At 36.0% G+C, this 7,500-nt stretch overlaps 1 protein-coding gene, 1 long non-coding RNA gene and 1 pseudogene across 5 annotated transcripts in view; 1 reads left to right on the forward strand and 2 right to left on the reverse strand.

Moving 5' to 3' along the window:
• Window positions 1-7,500, reverse strand: part of LOC113650187 (B-cell receptor CD22-like) — a 1,781,460-nt gene that overhangs the window by 1,352,609 nt on the left and 421,351 nt on the right. The window lies entirely within an intron of this gene.
• Window positions 1-7,500, reverse strand: part of LOC113663456 — a 644,552-nt pseudogene that overhangs the window by 379,700 nt on the left and 257,352 nt on the right.
• LOC113656973 lies at window positions 1,348-2,590 on the forward strand. The gene is made up of 2 exons (XR_007138634.1): window positions 1,348-1,482; window positions 2,233-2,590. It is a non-coding gene; the product is annotated as an uncharacterized LOC113656973 (long non-coding RNA).

Raw genomic sequence — 7,500 nt, forward strand, 5'->3', positions numbered from 1 at the left:
CCCCTATAGGACAAGGACTTTAATTAAATTCATTTTCATTTACACTAACACTTTTAACACTAGACATCAGTTACAGTCTCCAAACTCGGACCATTGATTTACAAATGGAGTCATGAGAGAAGCTCACAGTCTCTTTTTTATTTTGTAATGTTGTTCCTCCTTTTCCCTCATGTGTTGCCAATTTCCTCCCTTGTGTCATGTCTGATTGTGTGTGTGCGTAATTCCTCATAAACCATGGTGTTACTGTGTGTCCTGATAAATAATTTAATCTGTGTGGTTCAGGAATGGGAGCATGGGCATATGTCTGTTTGTGTGTGTGTGTGTGTGTGTGTGTGTGTGTGTGTGTGTGTGTGTGTGTCTGTGTGTATTAGTGTGTACATGTGTGTATGTATGTGTGTGTGTGTGTATGTGTGTGTGTGTGTGTGTGTGTGTGTATAGGTATGAGTGTGTGTGTGTCTGTGTGTGTGTGTGTGTGTGCGTGCTCGTGTGTGTAAGATAGTGAGGTAGTGCCTGTGTTTGGGTGTGTGGGGTAAAGAGTGTGTGTGTGTGTATGTACAAGTGTGTGTGTGTGTGTGTGTGTGTGTGTGTGTGTGTGTGTGTGTGTATAGGTATGAGTGTGTGTGTGCGTGCTCGTGTGTGTAAGATAGTGAGGTAGTGCCTGTGTTTGGGTGTGTGGGGTAAAGAGTGTGTGTGTGTGTCTCTGTGTGTGTGTGTGTGTGTGTGTGTGTGTGTGTGTGTGTGTGTGTGTGTGTGTGTGTGTGTGTGTGTGTGCGTGGGTTTGTGAGTGTGTGTGTGAGTGTGTGTGCATGTGCATTTGTGTGTGTGTGTGTGTGTGTGTGTGTGTGTGTGTGTGTGTGTACATGAGTGTGTGTTTGAGTGTGTTCATGGGTTTTTGAGCATGTGTGTGAGTGTGTGTGTGTGCATGCATTAGTGTGTGTGTCTGTATCTGTGCATTTGTGTGTGTGCAAGTGTGTGTGTGTGTGTGTGTGTGTGTGTGTGTGTGTGTGTGTGTGTGTGTGTGTGTGTGTGTGTGTGTGTGTGTGGCTGTGACATCATTAATTACACCAGGTCTCCGTCACCTGACTAGTAAATAGTGTGTATTTGTACCTTGACCCTCATCACCAGATGTTCCTGCTACAAGTACAGAAACTCATCAGGCTCATTCATGTTAATCTTATTTTGTTGTCAGATGTTCCTCATGTTTGTGTAACCCACACAAGGTTACTGGAGTGCAACTCTCTACTCTACCTGCGGGTGGCGCATACATCCCGGGAGTTCACTTAACAACACGTTTTTTCCGGTAAAGACGTTGCTAGAACGCAAACAAGGACTGGTATGTGAAATATATATATATATCCTCTAAAGAACAAAAAATTAAAAGGAGAATCTTGTACTATATATTGAAATACTGTGTGTCCATTAGTATAAAAGCTGTGAGAGAGAGTTAAGCCGCATGGCAGCGAGCTTCTCAAGATACCTCCGGTAAGGATGGTAATGCTAATGAGTTTATGCTTATTGTGCAAGCACATTATGGAGCAAAACACTGTTCCTTTAAAACCAATCGGAGTTATGAATCTAATTCTTGCAGTTTGATACCATATAGACACAGATTCAGATTGTTTTGGTTGTTTAAGATGCTCATAAAATTTCGCTAATCGCGCTAGCCGCATGCTAATTGTTAACATTTAAATGCAAGTTCTATTCGGTTGTTATGCTAGCTCAGCTAAGTTAGACACCACTGTAGCAGATATTTAATAGTGTTTACACCACTAAAGGTGCCTTCATACTGTTTTGTTGACTTAAGTTAATATACATGTATTTAAAATAAGGGTGATTTAGTTCATTTAATTGTGAATATACATGTTTAATATGTGTATGAGAAGCATAAGTTATCTTAGCTGTTAAAAAAAAAAAGAATAAATATGTTAAAATGTTAAGATGGAAAAATAGATTTAAAAGGGAAAAAACCTAAATATCTGGTTTCTGAAATCCTAATATTTATTTTTGTACTGTGATGTGGAAGTACATGAGTGACTGACTGTTGTTCATTGGAACTGACTTATGGTATGTGGTGTGATGTGTACCTATTCATTTGTATAGTGATTAGAGTATTTATAACCTTTACAGTTGGTTATACATGTATTTGATTTGACATTTGAATGGAGAAAAGTTGTTTAGATTTGAAAAGAAATGAGGCAATTGTAATTAATGCATTCTGTACTGTATGTATAGATTGGTTTTTTAGAAAGGGATAGACCATCTGAATCTGACCCTAGCAGTCAGTGGCGAGCCAACCGCAGAAGTGAACGGATCAAGAGCCCGGTGTGGCCAGCCGTGGCATCTTTGGAACCAGCATCATCCTGTACCTTCAATTGTGATATAGATAAGAACACACGTAAACCTACCCGGGTAGTGAAAAGAACATACTCTAAGAAACACACACACACACACACACACATCAAGGACTTCCATGGACTTCTTTATTTGAGTTTTGATTTTATTGTGCGCTGTGCACTCAGGAAGCCGGTTTAGGTAGGCAGGGACTATAAAGAACTGTCATTCATTTGGTATAATACAATGTTTAAATTTATCTGTTTTGTGTTGTCTGTTCTCTGATGACCATTCACTATTTCAGGCTCCATGGTCGTGTCTAGAGCTTCTGATACTAGCCCAGCTTTAATTTTTTAATACTTAAATTAGGTATTAGTTACGTTAACCTAAGAACAAGGGTTACATTTGTCTTATTGCTTTTTCCTGTGACTGATCATTTAAACCTCACACTGCTTACCTGAGTTTAAACACCTGTCTCAACAAACACACCATACCTCCTTTAGCACAAACTACAATTCAGCTTCATTTCCTTCAAAACCCGTATGATGTACACACACACAGACACACACACAAATGCACACACACACAAACACACACACACACACACTAATTCACGCACAGACACAAACGCTAATGTACACACACACACACACTAATGCACACACACACACACACACACACACAAAGACACACAAATGCACACACAGACACACACATTCACAAAAACTAATGCACACACACACACACAAATGCACACACAAAGACACACACATTCACACACACACACACACACAAATGCACACACATACACACATTCACACAAACTAATGCACACACACATAACAGAAACAGAGAGTAAACTAAAATAAATTTATAAGACTTATAACAAGATTTCACTCTTTTACAAAAACTAATTAAATGATTTTATTGTGTTCTGAACATTAAAATAAAACATCATAATAACTCATATTTGTATTTATATAAAATATGTTTTTTTTTAATATTGCTTCACATTCTCTGTAAAAATAATAACACAACATACAATACTCACTCTCACTCACTCTCACTCACTCACTCACTCACTCATGGACTAACATATGAACACAGGTCAGTTTTTAACGTAAGCAATAAGTTTATACGATAAAATAGATCATCATTTGCAGGTAAAAGGAGTTTATGCTTTATTTTTAATATAACAAGCTGCATTTTGATTCTTACAGTTTTTTCAGCTGCTAACAAGCATTGTTCAATACTGAAACCACATTTTCAAAACTCTTCACACAGTCAGCATTACCAGCATGAATGTGTGCAAAACAGTTAATCTCACCTACAGAACTCACTCAGACCAACAAACACTGGCAACAATTCTCATTCAGAAAACACACATTTCATTCACAACACACTGACCTAAAAAACACTAACAACAGGAAGCATTACATAATTGATGAACTTTTCTTATTTAAAGTTGATTTTACACATAAATCAGTTCTTCATATAGAAAACTGTAACACAATCTCACTTTATTGAAAGCATTTGTAACACGAATGAATCAGAAATTAATCAAAATTTTATATGAATATAGTACTTGAAAATTATAACCAAAAGGTGAAAAAAGAGGGAAAAAACTCCAGGGCTGCAATGATAATAAAAAAGAATAAATAAAATACATTCTACACATTACTGTAACATGTGTAGTTGTTCATTATAGTAAATTACAGTTCTAGTTCTAGCTCTCTCTCTTGCATTTGGCCACAAGTTCTCATCAACATCACCTTCCACCTCCACGCAGATAAAAACTCCTCTATGGGGTTTAAGAAAGGGGAGTATGGAGGCAGGTATAATACTGACATCCTGGGATGTGACACAAACCACTCTGTGACTGCAGCAGAGTGGTGGAATGCCACATTATCCCAGAAAACAATGAAGGAAGGGGAGTTTGATGCCCTTTGGCTTCTCTCCTCTGCTGGCACAAGTTGAATATGTAGGTCATTTAGAAATGAGCCTCTGTATTGTAGGGGCTAATGAGTGGTTTGTGTAACAGCAAACCTTCATTGGACATTGCTGCACACATCGTGATGTTAGCTCCCCTTTGGACTGGGACCTCCACAGTCGCTCTCTGTCCCAGTACATTTCTTCCCCTGTGTCGTGTTTTTGCCAGGTTGAATGCAGCTTCATCCACAAAGATAAAAGTATTTGGAGTTCGTCTGGCTTCCATCTCCATCACCCTCTAAATTGCAGAGAGGTTCACAGTAATTGACATTATGCATCAATGTGTATGTACCTGGGGGGGGCACAGTGGCTTAGTGGTTAGCACATTCGCCTCACACCTCCAGGGTTGGGGGTTCAATTCCCACCTCCGCCTTGTGTGTGTGAAGTTTGCATGTTCTTCCCGTACCTCAGGGGTTTCCTCCGGGTACTCCGGTTTCCTCCCCCGTCCAAAGAAATGCATGGTAGGTTGATTGGATTCTCTGGAAAATTGTCCGTGGTGTGTGAGTGTGTGAGTGAATGAGAGTGTGTGTGTGCCCTGTGATGGGTTGGCACTCCGTCCAGGGTGTATCCTGCCTCGATGCCCGATGACACCTGAGATACGCACAGGCTCCCCGTGACCCGAGAAGTTTGGATAAGCGGTAGGAAACTTTTTTAAATTGAATTTCTGAATTGCTACGAATTTAGATTCAACAATTAGAAATTCGATTCTATCATGTTACATATTTTTTTAAATAAATTTTTAAATAAACAATGTTGAGTGTACCCAAAAATTTAAGTACATATAACAACGGTTTTCTTGTTAATTTTAAGTAATTTTTTTCCAAGTTGGGTTAACTTAAAAAGTGTGATGCAAAAATGGTGCATACATATTTTAAGTATATCCAACACATCATTTTTACCGGTGTAGTAATAAAACTGGGAAAAGAATAATAGTTTCCTGGAATGCAAATCAGCTAGATGCACTTTATATAATGTTATGGAGGGCGAGTCCACATAAACCATGACAGTAACAGGGTGTCCAGCTAAACACTTTATACCTGTGTGTATGTCTTAGAATCTGAATATCAGAGAGTTAGGAAGGAGAGCAGCTGTGTGTGTGTGTGTGTTTGTGTGTTTGTGTGTGTGTGTGTGTGTTGGCTTTTATTCATTAAGATGAAGATTTTATACAGTTCAGTTATATAAGGTTTAGGGCCGAGCTCAGGGTGGTGCTGAGATTTGAACTCACAACCTTCTGAACATTATATAAATATTTATTTATTTTTACTGCCTGAGATGTTCAATAATGACACTGAACACAGATTCATCACTACAAGAGTCACTCACTCAAATCACATCATCACATTATATTATAAAATAACTTTTATTTAATCACTTGTTTTAAAAAAATACGTACATAAAGAATGTATTTAAAATGTGACTAAATCTCGGCACAAGAACCTTTTGAAAGCTGTGGTATACAGTAAGAGATCAACCAAGGTGAATATTTCAGGACATCCGGAAAAAGAAATTGTTTTAAGAGAAATAAAACAAAATCAACAGCAAAACTGGGCCAAGTATACAGAAATCCACTCATGAATAATTTATTAATAATTTTAAGTAACATCACAAAATGTTTGATATATTCTAGGATTTTTAATTTCCAATTAAATGTTTGAATTAATAAACACACATTTACTCTGGACTTCAGGATTATTTAAATACTAAAAAATTTTAAATGATTATTTAATTATAATTTTTATTAAGAGCATTACAAGTTTGTATCCACAAGATGGCAGTAAAGAATTTACAAACTGAGATTTCTGTTTAGTGAAATATTTTCTCTCACATGAACTGCTGGTGGCGCTGTTAGGATGCTGCTGTATTATTATTATTATTATTATTATTATTATTATTATTAATAATAATAATAATAATAATAATAATAATAATAATAATAATAATAATAATAATAATATAATTTTCATACAATATAATTAAGTTATAGTTATGATTAATTATAGAAGTTTTCTGAATACAAACACAACTCCTGAATATTTTTTTAATGTCTGCTGTTCCCAAGTTTAAAATTTTATGAAAGCTGATATGGTCACAAATTGAGTTGCACATTTTTGCTAAATATTAATGACATAAATACAAATTTTATATTAAATTATAATAATAAAATAATAATAATAATAATAATTTCCAAGAGTGCAAATCAGTTAGATGCACTTTATATTAGAATTACACGTGTGTTTGTTTTTTTTTTTACAGGGATTTCATTTATGTAAAATATAGTGGAGGGTGAGTCCACATAAACCATGACAGTAACTGGCTGGGTGTCCAGATAAACACTTTATACCTTACCCATATATATATATACAAGGAGACAGGAAGTAGGGCTGCTGATGGTGCTGCAACTTTCATGATTACTTTAACTGCAGCTGCTAAAATAATGTTACAAAGAGCTGATATGCGAGACTCCTTCTATAAATGTTAAATAAACGTCTCTAATCAGAAAAAAATCACCATCAATGATTATACGCTGTTCTTTGTTATATAACATGTTTTAAATCAGTTTATTTTAGGTTTAGATAACGAGTAACGTCCATCATACAAGTCTCTGTGAACGACGTTACTGTAGGAAAGATAACCTATTAGAACGAGCACATTAATATAAACTAATCATTTATGTGGAAGTCATAACTATTGTCAGAGCTGTGCTGTTGTAGGAAATTAATCAACACCTTCTAATTCCACAATTCATCCACACTGTGGTATAAATATTGTAATCTGCACTCATTCTGTTAAAAGAAAATGATTTTACTATCATTCAGGTGATGTAATAGCACATGTCACATGAACGCTGCTTAAAATTCCAGCTCCCACAATGTAAAACATCTTCCTGCAGCCCTGATTATATATATTATGAGGAGACGTATAGAACATCAACAGGAAAATACACAGAATATTCATTTAGATCGTAAAATATAAAACAACAACCTGAACATATTGAATGAAAAATGTTTATCTATTTAAGACAGTTCCATATTTCTGGCTCGTAACAAGTTTTAACATATTGTAATAAACAAGGTTTCTTCTGGCAAGTGGAATGTAATTAACACATTTCTAAAAACACTGAATAACAGATTCACAAGTTTCAGATCAACATGAACGATAAGATCAGTTGTTTCATCAAAA

The sequence above is a fragment of the Tachysurus fulvidraco genome, chromosome 19, assembly GCF_022655615.1.
Source record: "Tachysurus fulvidraco isolate hzauxx_2018 chromosome 19, HZAU_PFXX_2.0, whole genome shotgun sequence".
Lineage (NCBI taxonomy): Eukaryota > Metazoa > Chordata > Actinopteri > Siluriformes > Bagridae > Tachysurus > Tachysurus fulvidraco.